The sequence below is a fragment of the Dama dama genome, chromosome 32 (assembly GCF_033118175.1).
Source record: "Dama dama isolate Ldn47 chromosome 32, ASM3311817v1, whole genome shotgun sequence".
NCBI lineage: Eukaryota > Metazoa > Chordata > Mammalia > Artiodactyla > Cervidae > Dama > Dama dama.
The window spans coordinates 17,967,494-17,985,486 of record NC_083712.1 but is presented as its reverse complement, the minus strand read 5'-3'; the positions used below and the strand labels follow the sequence as shown (position 1 = coordinate 17,985,486).

General features: G+C 36.8%; 1 pseudogene; it reads left to right on the top strand.

Annotated features, from left to right (window-relative positions):
- The first annotated feature begins 13,252 nt into the window (after nt 1-13,252).
- LOC133050401 (dnaJ homolog subfamily A member 1-like) lies at nt 13,253-16,193 on the top strand (annotated as a pseudogene).
- Nucleotides 16,194-17,993: the final 1,800 nt, after the last annotated feature.

The following is a 17,993-nucleotide window of genomic DNA, read 5'->3' as shown; positions in this document are numbered from 1 at the left end:
TTATCAAACAGTAGGAAACCACCAAAGGTTCTGGAGCAGGGTGACATGGCCAGTATTATGTGCTTGAAAAGAAAAGTCAGACTGTGTTTGGATTCTTCAGGAAAGGGGAGAAAACAAAACAAACAATAAAAAGCCTAGGAGCTGGGAAATTATTTAGAATGTTGTGCACAACATAGTACATGTGTCTATCATTACTGATCAAAATTAGACTTAGGATGTTTATATTGTTTTGCAAATTAGTCATTCAAAAATCTTGACTAACAATCCAGATTCTGATATTAGGCATTAATTATGCTTCATATGTCATATGACTATATGAATTAAACAAGATGTCTTAAGGAGTAATAATGTTGAAGCATATTTAGGACAAAAATATGCCTTAAAGGTTATGAGAAAGAGAGAAAGGGAGAGAGAGGCTGTCACAAGCCTGTGAAAACTTGCCTACTGCACTGAAAAATTACCCTCTAGTGAATTGCCTTCAGGCTGCATTTTCAGAAATTATATTCTAGTAGTGGTCAATTTTTCAACCCAAAGCGTGATATTTTTCTCCATAAATTTGATTCCCAGTCAATACTTTTTTATACATAATATGATCTAGGTATTTCACAGTTAAAAACAACCAAGGTTAAAATGTCTCATAAATACATAGCATCATTAAACGTCGGCCATGTGAGGAGAGCGCTAGCGTCCCACTGTTGACACTAGTGTGTTATTAGCCTACTTGTCAGTCTTTCTTCTCAGACAATTTCAATAAATAAACAGTGAAGCTCATTACGTACAGTTCCCACTGTCAGAAGCTGCCATTCTTACCCCTATCCAAACAGGAGACATGCTAGTTATTTCTGTAAGAGACGGGCAACTTTTTATACGCCAAAACATGCTGTCATTACAGTGACATTAGTTCCACAAGTAGTTAATGAAGATAATGACATAAATGATTAAGGTTAGATGGTAAAGAATCTGCCTGCAATGATGGAGCCCCGGGTTCAGTCCTTGGGTCAGGAAGATTCCCTGGAGAGAGGTATGATAACCCACTCCAGTATTCTTGCCTGAAGAATTCCATGGACAGAGGAACCTGGTGTGGTACAGTCCATGGGATTCCAAGGATCCAGACACAACTGAGCAACTCACACTTCATTTGAAATATGTGTTGATTTCTTGTGATTATAGCCTCAAGGTTTAATAGAACTGTACACTCTTTTCTTCCCCGACATGACAGTTCATAAAGCTCCAGCTCGACTCTGGCGCAGTGCTCTGCAAACTCAGGGTGCACAGAGATTGTCTGAAAAGATGAGACAACCCAATTTGCAACAGTGGTCCAGGTTCATTTCTCTCCTCCAACTCATTCAAGCTCAGGGCAGCCCTCCTTTTGACTGACTTCATCACTGCCCCTCTGCTACAGGAGATTTCATACCCAATGCTTCATTTTTATCTAAGGTTTTTTTTATTCACAACTTAGTACAAAACATTTAACTTGTTGGTCTTGCTTTGAAGTCAAACTTCTGCTCACTACTGAATTCCTTCTTTTCCCCTATGGACCAAGTCTTCCTTATCACAATCTGCCAGCCACTGGACTCTCTAGTAATCTCTAAAACCTTCGACTTGCTTGTGACTCTGCTGCTTCTAACATGACCTAATTCGAGAGCATCATTTTTGAGTCCTCCTCCTGTTTCTCTTTTGCATCTTCTCTCTCTCTTTTTTTTCCCATTCTAACAGTGGAATTCTTTACCCCAAACATCTATAAGAGGCTTCCAGCTATTTTCTTGGACTCTGGTCTCTCCTCGCCAATCCACCCTTTGCTGCCACAACATTAATCCTCAGAGACGACAATCTTTCAAGAATCCCCTGCTCAGGAACGTAACATAACTGCTTTTGTCTCTGCTTAATGGTCACAGACGTCCATAAAGGGTCCTACCTGAGAGAAGGGACCTGTGTGGCTCTATGGGGCTAAATGTACTGCAAACTATGGAGTCAAAAGAGACAGATAATATTAGTGGGTGTTCTCTACTCAATCTGTTGATTGTTCCGGTTAAAAGTATGTTCCCAGTTAAAATATCTTCCACTTAGATCCACCTAATTCATTATGCCACTTGAAAATGATCATCAGAGATGGAAAATCTTCCACTTTTATTTTCATGGAGGGACAGATATTTGGGTGAATGGTAGAAAAATTCTTGTCCATTTTCTCTCTCTTGAGCTGGATTAGTTTTAACATGGGATCCAAATATTGATTTGCTTGTAATCTCAATGAATTATTTTCAACTAACACTGAAAGCAACCTCAGACTAATACAACATTACAATTCACATCAAGAAAAGTGAAGAAAATGTTATTATTTTGAATTTCTTCAAGGAACTTTTGCTTTGTGATATCACACATCATGTAGTCTCTGGAAAACTCACTGTTCAACAGTGGATGCAGAAGGTAAATCATGTTTTAGCATTGTTTTGGTTTGCGGTTTTGAGCTTAAGAACACCCTAAAAAGAGACTGAAGAAGCCTGTGGGTGCCCCTGAGCACACGCTGAGAAGTGATGCTTTATGGGGGTGCATACAATACATATAGGTGATTCTCTGGAGTACAATGGAAGAGGCTGCATAAGTCTCAGGGCTTTGAACATTAAAGGCTACTGCCAATTTATTATTTCAATACATATCCAATTCTGTATTCTCCATGGTCTGGGGATGTGATATTTTTTACCTTGGAAAGAAAAGATAGTTTTCTACCCATTAGAACAAGAAATTATCTCTTCCTAACAACTGCTGTGCCATTCTGGAAAGTCAACTTTGCCTTGCTTCACTCATTGTTGGTCATGGAACCAGCTCTAAAAGCACAAAGTTTAAAACTAAATGGAGAAAAACCAGATTTGTATTCACCTGGTTTTCTAGGAAACACTCTCAGGGTATATAAGCTCACAATAAATGTGAAGGAAGAAAAGAAAAGAAAAAAAAAAAATCTTGTCATAAAGTATGCTGTTTAGATATTTGGCTAACAGTGTTGTAACTACTTTACACTTCAATTGATGATACAAAGCAAAATAGACTAAAAATATTTTAATCAGAAAATAAGTCGTTCCAGAGAATTGTTTCCAAATTACATGAAAAAAGTAGTTTTTGATAATTTGTCTGTCAAACTCAGGATGAAGTTGCTCACAATTCAACATCCTTTTCCATTAAATTAGAGTACCATGGTTTTCCAGGAAACAATGAAATCATTTTTTACTTTTTAAACTCTAAAAATAGAGAATGTCACTAAACTAAAAGAAAAGGACATGAACTCTCTAGTGTTAAACACATCTGATCCGTGAGTTAATGAAAGACAAAGTACCACAGCCTAATATAATTATGTCCCATTTGTCTTTGTGTTTAAAGCTCCAAAAACAAGATTTAGCACAGAAGTAGAAAAGATGCTAATTAACGACCTTTAGTGATTACCATGTGCCAGACACCTTACATACACTGGCCAATTTGTTCCTCAAAACAAGTCCTGGTGGGAGTTAATGACCTCATTATGTGTGTGTATGCTCAGTCGTATCTGACTCTTTGCAACCCATGGACTGAGCCCGCCAGGCTCCTCTGTCTATGGATTTCCCAGGCAAGAATACTGGAATGGGTTGCCATTTCCTCCTCCAGGGGATCTTTCAGACCTGGGGACTGAACCCACGTGTCCTGCATTGGCAGGCAGATTCTTTGCCACTGTGCCACCTGGGAAGCCCTCATTGCACAGATACACTAACTGAAGCACAGAGAAGTTGACTGATTTGTCCAAATTCACAGAAATTTTAAGTCTGGAAACAGAGTTTGAACCCAGGCAGCATTTGACTTGAGACCTATTGTCTATCACCACACCATATCTCCATACACAAGAAAGAGTGAATATGTAAAGGAAAGATTAAGTTCCTGTCATTTTTTTGAAATGTTAATGTAAACTTGCTTTCTCTGTATACTGTATACAAGGAAACAGTTGATTCATTAGCAGAATAATTAAAATGGGCCAATAAGTCAACAATGGAAATTCTAAAGGCATCCTAACCATTGGCTAACCACAGGAATCAAAAACCAGGAAACCATGCTACATTCTTAGCCCCACCAAAGAGCCACTGGCTTGTTCTTCCTCCTCTATCCCAGTCTCTAAGAAGAGCAACAACTTCAAAATAGTCTCAGTAGATTCTTGGGAGACTTTTGAGACATGCTCCTACCACTTCGCCTCCCAGTCCCAATCCACTTACCTGACAAGTCTTCAGTCCTGCCTGGTAAGCAGCTGTCAGCACATCATCCCTGCCTGGATTTCAACTCAGGCCCCCGGCATCACGCTTCTTATTACCCACGCGGACTCTTAGCGGGTATTCTCCTGCCTATTCTGGCTCCCCCGCTCCCCTGACATTTCCATCACTAGGGATGATCATCCCAAGTTACAAATCTGACTATGGCTTGCCCTGACTCTCAAATGGAATCTTGATACATCCCATTTTCACAGGACAAGACCAAAACTATATATCAAGATACACAATGCCAAGTGCCATCTGCTCCAGCTCACGCCTTTTCAGTTTTTATCAGCTTCCTCTCTTCTCCTTGATAGTTTGGAAAAGGAAAATGTATACCCCATGAATCATCTTTTTTATATGCCTGGGATTTTTGCCACCCAGCTCTTCCATCTAGCTCCCACTCACTTTCCACAGCACATCTCTGTGCAGAAGCTTCCTCTGCTCTTTCTATCCCACGCCCTTTGTGCCTCTCGGAGGCTGGTATTAGGAGCCATATATCCCCAGGACAGGCAGGACAGGGCTTATTGCTCCGTTTACCTGTATCTTCTCTCCACTTACTGGAAGGGACGTGACCAGTCATCAGTGTATTCCCCAGGGCTTGCTACAGTGCCTGACATGTAGTAGGTGTTCAGTAATCACTTATGCTTAAAAAAAAAAAAAACTAACATTATAAATATTAAATGAATACTGCTTTACTTTACCTTTAGTACATTTTACAAAAGAGAAGAAAATCCTGCACACTGAGGAGCCAGCCATATGTTTATTACCTAAGTGACTCTAGTCATTACTTCATGGTAAATAGATGGGGAAACAATGGAAACAGTGGGAGACTTTATTTTGGGGGGCTCCAAAATCACTGCAGATGGTGACTGTAGCCATGAAATTAAAAGATGCTTGCTCCTTAGAAGAAAACCTATGACCAACCTAGACAGCATATTAAAAAGCAGAGACATTACTTTACCAATGAAGGTCCGTCTAGTCAAAGCTATGGTTTTTTCCAGTGGTCATGTATGGATGTGAGAGTTGGACTACAAAGAAAGCTCAGCACCAAAGAATTGATGCTTTTGAACTGTGGTGTTGGAGAAGACTTTTGAGAGTCCCTTGGACTGCAAGGAGATTCAACCAGTCCATCCTAAAGGAGACCAGTCCTGAGTATTCATTGGAAGGACTGATGCTGACGCTGAAACTCCAATACTTTGGCCACCTGACGCAAAGAACCAACTTGTTGGAAAAGTCCCTGATGCTGAGAAAGACTGAAGGTGGGAGGAGAAGGGGACGACAGAGGATGAGATGGTTGGATGGCATCACTGACTCGATGCACATGAGTTTGACTAAGCTCTGGGAGTTGGTGATGGACAGGGAAACCTGGCATGCTGCAATCCATGGGGTCGCAAAGAGTCAGACATGACTGAGCGACTGAACTGAAGTGACTCTAACTTTGGAATTCTCAAAGAGATGTCAATAATAACTATTTTTAAAAATTCAGGTCATAAGTTTAATATTGAATAAAGTAAACAATTTACTTTTAAACAATAGCTCAACTGTAATGAGCTGAAAAGAATCAAGTAGCGTCTCATTTCTAAATTCAAATGATATTGTTGGAAATTTTTTTTTAATGTCATACCCTCTGCTCCCTTAACAACATTCTGAAAGAATTTATCCATCAATTCATCACAAAAGAAAAAAGGTGGTCATAGTTTTATATGATCTGAAGAGAAACCAGAGTATAAGGTTGTCATAGTTTTAATATATTTGATTCAGCATTTATAAATGTTTTAAAACGTGACTGTTATTGTTAAAGGAGTTGAAATTTCCCCCAAATCCTCAAAACCAGTGCAGTGTTTTGATCACTGGTTCTAGAGTTAGCCTTTTCTGGGTTTAAATTTTAGCTCCGTGACTTCCTTACTGCGCAGTTTGGGAGAAGATCACTTAACCTTGTTCAGAGCCATTTTTTTTTTCTCAGCTCTAAAGTAGAGTCAACTGTAATCTCTACCTCATAGGTTGCTATGATATTGGTATAAGATAAAGCATGAGTAGAATGAGATGCACGCTAGTCATAGTAAGGCTCTATAAGTAATTCCACTTGTTTGTTTGTTATCATTTTTATTATAAGCTTATTATATATTTAAAATTGACACTTTGAGAACACATTCCACTGAGTTTCACTTGTTTCATAGCCCACAAGTGGCTGGCAGTACTCCAAGGCTGCAGCATGATCAGCTATGTCTTCAGAGGCATGGAAGTATCTAGGGCATCTGGCTCTTCAAACCCAGCTGGGCTATCTCATAAGCCCTACCCCTTGGTGTCCAAATTTCCAAAGTCAATATGAAACTCACAGGGGATTCATGGAGAAGAGAGAGCTGACATTGAATAAACTGTACTTTATGATTCCACAGGCTCACAAGCCACTGTCTTCCTCAACAAGGTAAACTTTGGATTTGACAAGAATGGCTTTTGCCTCAATTACTCTATCAAGACTTCTTGAGATGAGATCTGTACTTAACACCAGTGTAGGAGTGCATGGTTAGCACTGTCTTCACAAAGAATGAGTTGATTTCTTTGCTAGACTGGATAAAGGCCAAAATAGGCAAACAATGAGGATGGCAAGCTGGGTACACTGCATTATGATCACACATGACCCCTGATTCCCAATAACGGGTATCAGAGCCAAAGACAAGGACGGAAAGAAAACCAGAAAGATGGAAGGTGTTTTGTTATTCTGTTACTCTTGGTACCTAGCTTTTTGTCCACATCACAGTCCTCCTTCTATTAGACTATTTGTGTAACTATTTTATTGACACTTAATTGTGAATTCCATAAAGCCAGGTTTCATGCCCCATGCTGCTATGTGAGGACTGAGGGAATTTGTCCAAGGAAGATGAGTCAATCTTACTAACAAGATGTCACAGTCAAAGCCAACTTAAAATGCAATGCAAAATTCAGATATGGCTTAGATATTAGCCATCAAACAAGGTACATAATCACGCCAATTGGAAAGTCACAATAGGTAAAGCTATTTCAGTAATAGAAGACTGTCATAATTTATATTTCATATTTAAATAAGAAGAATAAGAGTTAAAAGTAATGTCTGGAGTAACCACTTGGCTGGAGTATTTAATCAGAGTAGGGGAAATAATCTCTTGAATGGATGTGCAAGTGGCTGCCTCTCCAAGATGCCATTAAGATATTCAAAGGGATAGGATCAGGTTAAGTATGTAATAACAAAGGCAAGATAGAAATTCACTTGCAGGTAACTTACTTGCAGCTGAGGAGCATGTATACAAAAAACCAGGTGCATGAGAAACCCAGTGTCACTGTTTCCTTTTTTTGGTAGCATCGATTGACTAAATGTCTCTAGAGAAGAAATGAGAGGAGTAAAATCTGTGAAAAGAATGTAATAAGGTCTGTAAAATCCCTCCAGACTAACTGGGTTTATAATCTAAATTAGATTAACAAGGTCTACACTCAATGGAGGTTTCAATTAGGCAAGATCAATTATAACAACTGCACAGTTTCCACAACTTAAGAGGAGAAAAACAATATTATACCTAAGTTACACGTAACTAAAATTAATTTACCTTTCATGGCAAGACTCTCAGAGACAGTAAAGTCTGACAACAGTGTTTTAGCATCTTGAGACTTCATGGACACTATTTTTATGAATGTACTTGAGTTCCTAATAGACACTTATCCATATAAAAATATAGAGCTAAATTGCAAGTAATTTTTTTTCAATTCAAGATAGCTAGATAAAGGAACTGGCCAATTATTTTGCTTGGTTAATCATCTTTTTTATGCTTTGTGAAAGGAATTCATGGGAATTACATCCATTTCAAAGGTACAAAATTGTTTCACTTTATTCCTTATTCTCTATAAATCATAATCTCTAAAAACAGAGGTTTCTCCCATACTTAGAAAAACCTAAAGAATATGTTCAGTCACATGTGACTCTCTTAAAAACGTTGATCCTCTATATCCAATTGCATTTCATGGAGCTGTTCAAGATTTATATCAATTTTCTAGAAAAGACTCCATCTCCTAAAAATAAAGAAGGAAGGAAGCAAGGAAGGGAGGGAGACAGATAAGCAGAAGGAATTCAAAAGAAAGAAAAATAAGAAAACTGTGAAAGTTAATATTTTAAAGCAGAATTTTAATTAATATGTCTTCTATAGGAGAAACTGGCAAATAGATTAGCTGAAGAACAGGTAATTCATAGAAAATCTAGGTAAATTTTAAGATTTTTCTTAATTTGCTTTTAAAACAAAGATCTCTAATGCTTATTTTATTGAACTAAATCAATCATGTCTGGCTCTTTGCCACCCATGAACTGTGGTCTACCAGGTTCCTCTGTCCATGTGATTCTCCAGGCAAGAATACTGGAGTGGGTAGCTGTTCCCTTCTCCAGGGACTCTCCCCAACCCAGAGATGGAACCCAGGTCTCCTGCATTGCAGGCAGATTCTTTACCAGCTGAGCTACCAGGGAAGCCCATGTATATATCAGCTAAAGTTTTATATAATGTAGTACTTGGGATGTTGGTTTTCTACCCTTAATATTTAAGAGCACAGTTTACAGTTCTTCCTTCCCATACAAATCTCAAATATGACATTTAAAAAGGGGTAAATGTACAGAAAGAAGCTTATGCTCTCTTAAAGCAAAAACTGAAAAATACTATTCACTGAATATTGCTTTGAATTTTGTGAACATATATAGATTGTTATGTCTCTTTTGACAGTGAGGTTACAGAATCCAATGATTCTCAAGCCACTCTAGACATACTATTTAAATACTTAATAATATGGGCTCATTTATTTCAAACTGTAATGACTGTGAGAATAAAATATATAATGTACATTGCAACCTAACACATACACATCCCATAAAAGTTTTATGAAACAATATATACCCTTGCCAAGTGTAAAATATAATATTTTTAATTCTACATTTTCTATTTTATTCCAGTCAAAGCTATTCATTTTTATAAAAGTGTTCTTAAAAAATGAAAAAAATCTTTACAACTCCATTAAAGATATGTGAACTCAGTGGGGTCTAAGGTCCATTTATAAAGGCTATGTGTTCTCTTTGTAAATGGAAAACTCTGGAAAAGCCACATTTAAGATTCCGAAGATGAATTAAAGGCTGATTCCAACTGCAACCTTCAGGCACTGTGCAACAGAGAAATCTTGATTATAAATGAAACAGGAATTTAAAAGAGCTTTAAAAAAGTCTGATAAGCATTTATGTAGTGTTTACTATGTGACAAGCACTGCACTACATGCCCTGTGGATCCTGTTTCTCTTAATCCTTCTGCCAGTTCTTCATGAGGTCTCAGCTCATGGGTAGAGAATCTGAGGTACAGAGTGTTTATTGTCCAAAGAGCTGTCTGTTTATCAATGGAGGCTAAGTCTGCAAATAGAGTATTAGCCACAAAAGATGCTGAGTGATGAATACTGAGGACTCAGTTGCAAAGAATATTTTGATAGTTCTTAGGAAATCTAGACACTTTCCAGAACAGAAATATAGGGAGGAGAGTATCATTCCGGGGCTTACCAGGTGATGCGAGGGGTAAGGAACCCTATTGTCAATGCAGGAGATGTAAGAGACGCGGGTTCAATCCCTGGGTCAGGAAGATTCCCCTGGAGGAGGGCATAGCAACCCACCCCAGTATTCTTGCCTGCAGAATCCCACGGACAGAGAAGCCTGATGGGCTACAGGCCATGGGGTCGCAAAGAGTCGGACACGACTAAAGTGATTTAACACACATGCACAGTATTGTTCTAGATTAATCTGGCATAAAGCAGGGACTCAAGGAGTCAGAAATGTGACATTAGTCTTATTACTAAGGAAATATGGTGTCAACAACAATGGCAGTAAGAATGGTTAATGTCTCCAACTGGTTTCAAAAGTTGGCCTGGAGGTCAGAAGATTTGTCGATAAAACAGTAAAGTATTGGCAAGAAAACAGACACATAGGTCCATAGAACAGAATAAGAGACCAGAAACAAATGCACACATACATGGTCAATTAATTTATAACAAAGGAGCCAAGATGTAATGAGGAAAGGACAGACTCTTCAATAACTGGTACTGAGATAACCAGATAGCCACATGCAGAAGAATTAATATGGACCACCATACATACACAAAAGTTAACTCAAAATGGACCTGAGACTTGAATTTACATTCAAGTACCATCCCTGAAACCAAAGAACTCCGAGAAGACCACATAGGAAGTAACCTTTTTGACACTGGTCTTGGTGACTTTTTTTAAATCTAGTATAAAAAGCAAAACAAGTACAAGTTCAAACTAAAACACTTCTGCCCAGCAAAGGAACAAAGTGAAAAGGCAATCTACTGAATAAGAGATATTATTTTCAAATCACATATCTGAGAAGGAGTTAACATCCAAAATAGACAAAGAACTCACACATCTCAGTGTAGGGAAAAAAAATCCAATTAAAAAATAGGCATCCATCTCATTAGGACTGGTTCAAATGAATTCTTTTTAATGGCTGAGTAATATTCCATGGTGTATATGTACCACAGCTTCCTTATCCATTCATCTGCTGATGGGCATCTAGGTTGCTTCCATGTCCTGGCTATTATAAACAGTGCTGCGATGAACATTGGGGTGCACGTGTCTCTTTCAGATCTGGTTTCCTCAGTGTGTATGCCCAGGAGTGGGATTGCTGGGTCATATGGCAGTTCTATTTCCAGTTTTTTAAGGAATCTCCACACTGTTTTCCATAGCGGCTGGAGGGTGGGATATTTCAAAAGAACAGCATGTATACTATCTATGGTGAAACAGATCACCAGCCCAGGTGGGATGCACGAGACAAGTGCTCCGGCCTGGTGCACTGGGAAGACCCAGAGGAATCGGGTGGAGAGGGAGGTGGGAGGGGGGATCGGGATTGGGAATACATGTAAATCCATGGCTGATTCATATCAATGTATGACAAAACCCACTGGGAAAAAAATAATAATAATAATAATAAAAAAATAAAAAAAAGAAAAAAAAAGAAAAAAAAAAAATAGGCAGAAGACCTGAAAGACATTTTTCCAAAGACAACATACAGATGGTCAACAGGCACAAGAAAAGATGTTCAGCATCACTACCAGAGAAATGTAAATCAAGACTATAATAATCATCTCATACCTCTTAGAACAGTTAACACTAAATAGATGAGTGCCGGGGAGAATGTTCAGAAAAGGAAACGCTTGTGAACTGTTAGTGGGAATGTAAACTAGTGTAGCCACAATGAAAATCAGTATAGCAGTTCCTCAAGAAAATAAAAGGCAGAGAATTTTTGTAACTAAGTACAGTAACAGATTGTTAAGTTACTTAGACATATTATGGTGATCACTTTACAATGTATACCAATATCTAATCATGTTGTATACTCAAAATTAATATATTATATGTCAGTTATACCCCAATTGGAAAACAAGCTACCATGCCCCTTGGCACATTTTTACCTCTAATTCTTCACTTGTAAAGGGGTACAATGCAAATTAATTTATCATTGAGGATTGTCATGAGAATATGTAAAGCATCCAGTAACTAACTTTGGATGCAGGAAAACCATTATAAATGGTTATCTTTTTTATTTTATGCTCATTCTTGTCAATTCTATAATTTGTGGTTTTTTCCTTCTCCCCAAGCCTGAAATTAAATTGTGAAATGAAACTAAATCTATAGGGAGAAGGCTAAGTGGCCCAGCTTTAATGTAAAAAGATGGGAAGAGACTGGATTCAAGTATTCATACTCTGCGATGACTAACCTGAATTTCTCAGTTGAGAAGACTTACAGTTTTTGATTTCACATCAAGTGTTTGTGTCCATCTGCTTCTGAGCATGTTATTAAATATGCTTGACAAGAAAGAAGCATAAGGATGATATGATTGCCACTTTCCAAGGAGAGGGGGGGAAAAGGACTAAAATGATCTACTTAAATCTGTCAGGTTAATAGTATTTTATGATGTAAAGCTTCAGTTTATCTCTTAAAAAAAAAGATTAACAAAATACTCCTTAGAGCATATTTCCCAGAGAAACCTAAGAGCTTGGTATTGATGCCAGGAAGGGTGCAGTCAACTTTGTATTTAGTAAATAATTTTGATTTCTTGCCTATTTTGACCGTCCTTCAAAAGTTTTATCCTTTGATTAGAGCCATATAAGTGAAAATACAAGAGAAACAAGAAAACATTGAAAAAAAATTACTTCATTTCTTTGCCACTGAACTGAAGATATGATTAAGAAATATGCCTACATCCCTCCCTAAGCAGAAAAGTAACAGTAAAAACAAATAACTAAGGGAAAAAAATCAATAACTTTGAAAATATAATTAAATATTTTGTAAGAAATAATCATGAAATGAAAGTCAAGTGACATTTTTGGAAAATTATTTGCAGCAAGTATGCTAACTGGGTTAATAATATCTTCTGTATACAAATTCTGAGAGATAAAAATGTTAACACCAAAACAAAACTGGACAAAGAACAAGAGTAGACAATAAGCAAAGAGATAAAAGGCTAAAAGTTAGACTTCATTCGGCCTCCAATAAATCAAAAAGTGAACAAGCAAGTTACCATTATTACCAACATGACTCTTTTTTTTCAAAGTTTTATTATTTTTTTGAACTGCCTATAAATCTGAAGTAAGTATACAGAGACATAGATGTCTATATATTACTATGAATGTTTTGAAAGTGAAAAAAAAAATCTTTGTAAAAGCTGTTACCTGTAAATGGGAATTGTAGACAGATTTAATACCAAAATCACAAAGATTGAGTGTAGGCCATCTAGACTAGAAAATGGCAGACACATGTCACTGATTTCCATTCATACCCCTTTTGTTGGTACTAACATTGCTTTCTGCTGCAAGAGATCATGCGTGGTGAAAATTTCCAACTCAGTAAGTACCAAAGGAAGAAAGAGCAAAATGATCTATTCATTCCAAACTAGAGGTCCTAAAATCAAGTTTTCCTTAGCTTAGATATGTTCACCCAACTTGCAGCTCCTGCAAAAGCTTCTAACTTCCTCTCCTATTTTGTTCAAAGAGCCAAGGATGAAGGTTTGGAAGGCTACTTGTGTATAAAGAAAGAGAATCCTATTTTTCCACAGAAGACATTAGGAAATCTTTTATCCTTAAGTACAGACTATAACTGATGAACCTAACAATGGCATGAAAACCAGGCTTACTTCTGAACCACAAAGGGCTTTTTTTAAGGGAAATCCTTTAATGGTAGCTTCTTTGTCCTGTATTGGTCTCCCTCTAAGATTTTACTAAGTAAATTTTAAAAATTCAGAGATAACATGATCAAACTTGATATTATAAGGAAAAACAACAAAATTATCAAAGCTATTAACCAATTAGCAAATCATTAAAAAAAAAAAAAAAAAGACTTCAGAAAATGAACCTATTCTACAGATATGGTGACCAGCGTCTTTGCTGGTCTGGCGATTTCCCAGACTTCCCACTGAAATCCCTGCCTCTCAGAAGTCACTCTATTCCAGGCACACCACGACAGTTGGTTACCTTATGACTTGAATCTTAATATAGATTTATTTGCCATTTAGAAAATAATAACCTACCTTTAGACATGAGAGGCTATTGTTTCTTAGTTACTTTAGCCATGTCCCACTCTGCAACCCCATGGACAGCAGGGGGACCAGGCTCCCTGTCCTTCACTCTTTCCTGGAGTTTGCTCAAACTATGTGGAGTCGATGATGCCATCCAACCAGCTCATCCTGCCATCAATCATCCCCAGCATCCAGGTCTTTTCCAGTAAGCCCCCTCTTTGTGTCATGTGGCCAAAATATTGTAGATCAGCTTTCCCAAGCTTTACTATTTACCAAATACTATATAATGAAGTGCTTCTCAAAGGGTAAATGGAAATTCTCTATTCCTAATACCAAGGCAGGCGAGGTTCTTGATTAATGAGTGTCTCATTTAACCAATATGTTCACCAGGTTTCTGAGGGAAAGAAGCCATTCAATACACATCTCCCTCTAAAATGAGGGAAAAAAAACAAAAACTTGAGCTAGAGCATTCCATCTCTTATGGGATTTATTCAGAATCCAACTCTCAACCCAAATAATTCTGGACCTGGCATACTGTTCAAGAATATCTCTATGGTCTTATTTTTTTCAATATATTTATTTAATAATGTATTGAGACATGTAAATGCATTAAGAGCTAACTGGCACATAAAACATAATAGAGTCCATGGCTGTTCCTGATCAAGTATTCTGGTACTTTATTAGCATTTCCAGGATCTTTAAAAAACTATAAAATATTTCTTGGCATACTATACAGGGACAAAATCTCCTCCCCACTTGGAGTTCTAAGAAGGGAGATACTGTAGACTTATGTTGTGTGACATCAATATAATTTGATTTGACTATTTCTGGATCAATTAAATTTCTTAGTTTATGTATTAAAACATCTGATGTGACTCTACTGACTGAATATATCAAGTTAGTTAAAATAGCTCTATGTAAAAGTATATGCAAATTAATTATAAATATGGGAAAATGCACAAACTTTAAACTACTAAGAAGTATGAAGTAAGCACAGATTTTTAATTAAATGGGGGATAAGTGGAACAGCTTAACTCTGTCAAATGGAAAGACATTCTTGTCAAAATTGTAAAAGTTCAACTTTTTCTTCAGATATTTTAGTAACATTCAAATGCACACATATTTGGATTCACCATGTAGACAAAACATCCTACTGATTGCTTGAATGGATTAAATTTATTCATCTCTTTCAGATGACAACGCTATGTGGGCAGACTGATTTTCAACAGTTTGTCTAATGACAATCTTGAAAGAACTTTTTTGGAATAGATTTTTCTCAAAAGGCGATGCAACCATCTTCTTGCTTCCAACTTCTTGGGAATCTTCAGAAAAGTGACATTCTTTTTTTATGTTGTTTAACTGAAAGAAAGGATTAAGAGGCTGATACAGAACAGTTTTCCCTGGCTATCTATCTATAGATTTGAGCAGATTTTGGGATGATTTGTTTTTGAAATAAAGAGTCGTAAGATTAAGATTATGGATAATAATTTTCTTAACTATTCAATGACAATTTCCTGATTGTTGAGCATAGATGTGAAACGGTACTGTTTACTATCACTCCATCATATCTATCCCTAATTTTGACATTAATATTTCCGTACTGGACTTCACTGTGACACTAGTGTTAAATGAGAATGTTAGCAATCAGTATTTTCAGAAGAAAACTATAGAATCTCATATTAACAAAAGCATGAAAGATGGCCAGAAGATAATATTCCATGGTGAAGGAGACCAAGAACCAGGATTGGAGACAGAGGATATTATCACCGCTTTAGATCAGAAGGACCATATTTTTACCTAAGAAGGAGAATACCATCTCGTGTGTATGAACGTGGAGCTGGCTGAAGTTTTGTGTGGCTTCCAAAAGGCAGTCTACTCTTAGTGACCAAACCATAGTCATCACTTCTCATCCAGGTCAGATTGTCAAGCATAAAGACATCAAGTGTGTGCTAAACGAAGGCATACCAATTTATCATAGACTATATGAAAAGGGCTGCCTAATCACTGAATTGAGGTTACACTTTCCCAAGAATGGCTTTCTCTCCCCTGATAAACTCTCTTTGCTAGAAAAACTCCTGAGAAGAAGGAAGTAGAAGAGATTGATGAAATGGACCAAGTAAAACTAGTAGACTTTGATTCAGCTCAGGAAACATGGTGCCATTTGATGGAGAAGCATATGAGGATGATGATCTTTCTTGAGGTGGTGCTCAGTGTCAGACTTCTTACCAAGGCCAGGAGTGAAACTCACTGTTGGCATTTTATTTTTAATAGTAACAGAGTGAAGGACTATAATCATCATACTTTCACTACTTGCTATTATTTTAGTATTCAAGTACAGCAGTGTTTGAAAAGTTAGATGAAGATTTTACTTGCATTTAAAAGTTTAAAAATACCTCAAAATATTGGATATTTCAAAATACTCAATGGATTGGCCTTAAATGCAAAAAAAAAAAAAAAAAAGAAATGTAGAATATTCTATTCTTCCAACATTATTAACATTATGTTCTCATACTTCTCAGCATAAGATGTGGTTCCACCTCAAAACAGGGGAGACTATTTTAAATATTCATTGGAAGGACTACTGCTGAAGTTCCAATACTTTGGCCACCTGATGCAAAAAGCCAACTCATTGGAAAACACCCTGATGCTGAGAAAGACTGAAGGTAGAAGGGGAAGAGGGCGGCAGAGGGTGAGATGGTTAGATAGCATCACTGACTCAGTGGACATGAATTTGAACAAACTCCAGGATACAATGGAGGACAGAGAAGCCTGGCATGCTGCAGTCAATCCACAGGGTCACAAAGAGACAGACATGACTTAGCGACTGAACAATAACACCATCTTAAAATACACAAAACTTCAAGATATTATTCATCAATTTAATTGAATTATAAATAACTTTTTGTTATGAAGACAGAGTAACTTTCTTCCAAAAAACATTGAGTTGCATCAAAATGCTTTTTACATAAGAACTGTACATTTTAGAACTAGGTAAATGAAGGAGATTATGAATTAGTCATTTGCCCCACTTCCACTGGTACCATGCCAGCTCCATCTTGTTCTAATTCCACTGTTGTTCATTTATAGAAATCACTATTTATTATGAGTTCTTCTGATATTAGGATGCTCCCTCCTTGTTTTGATTGCACATATTTTGGAAGCAAGTCATGCCTTCACTTGAATCCAGCTTCTTTATACATTGTTTTATAGCTGGATCAAATTGTTATTTAAACCCCAGGTTGGATCAGCAACATAATCTGCTGGGAAACACCATACTGGGAGAACAAAGCATTAATATTTATTGAAAAATTTGTAGACAGTGGCCTCAGTTATATATCTTTGACTATTTCTGAGGTACAAAATCTGTTTTACTGATGAGAGAACAAGAACTCTGAGATGAGAGATATTTGGGAACTTGTTCAAAGACACAGTGTCAGGGTTGATATGCAAACTGTGATCTATCAGGATTTCAAAAGTCTTTATTATTTTCATTGTATCTCACTAATCTTCATTCTAGGAAGTCCAAGTAGAAAACTGAGATGACAAAAGTTTCTTAATCCTTTAGACTGAGATGGAAAATATTTGAAATTCTTACCCAATGTGAATGCTTCATGACCCTATTGAACTACAGATTACCATGGTTCCCACCCTTGGCCTTTTGCTAATAACTAATGCGACCTTGAATAATTCATTTCATCCTTTTCAAATTTAGTTACGCATACATAAAATTTAAAGAAAACTCTTCAAACATGAGACTATCATTACATCTGTGATATATTCTTTTATCCTTATTCTAATTCCAAAGTAGAATTTTAGTGAAAATGTTAATTGCATTACTTTTCATATTTTTCTACCTTTGAGTACAAAGGGTTATAATTGTTGCCATTTATTGAGTGTCCTGTTATTTGATTCAAAATAATATAAAATTTTAAGTTACTCAAATAAATGTCAAATTGACTATATATATTTAATATTAAGAGAGTCACATATCCACAAATGGTGAAGATCAAGACTCATAAAACTCAGTCTCAAGTAACTGCCAGAGTGAAATTCACGTAATTTTATAAAGCAACAATCTTCATGTAATGTGCCCAACCTAAACAATGGATAGCTAATTTATAAAATCAATATGTGCTAAGCCCACAAATTAAATCAT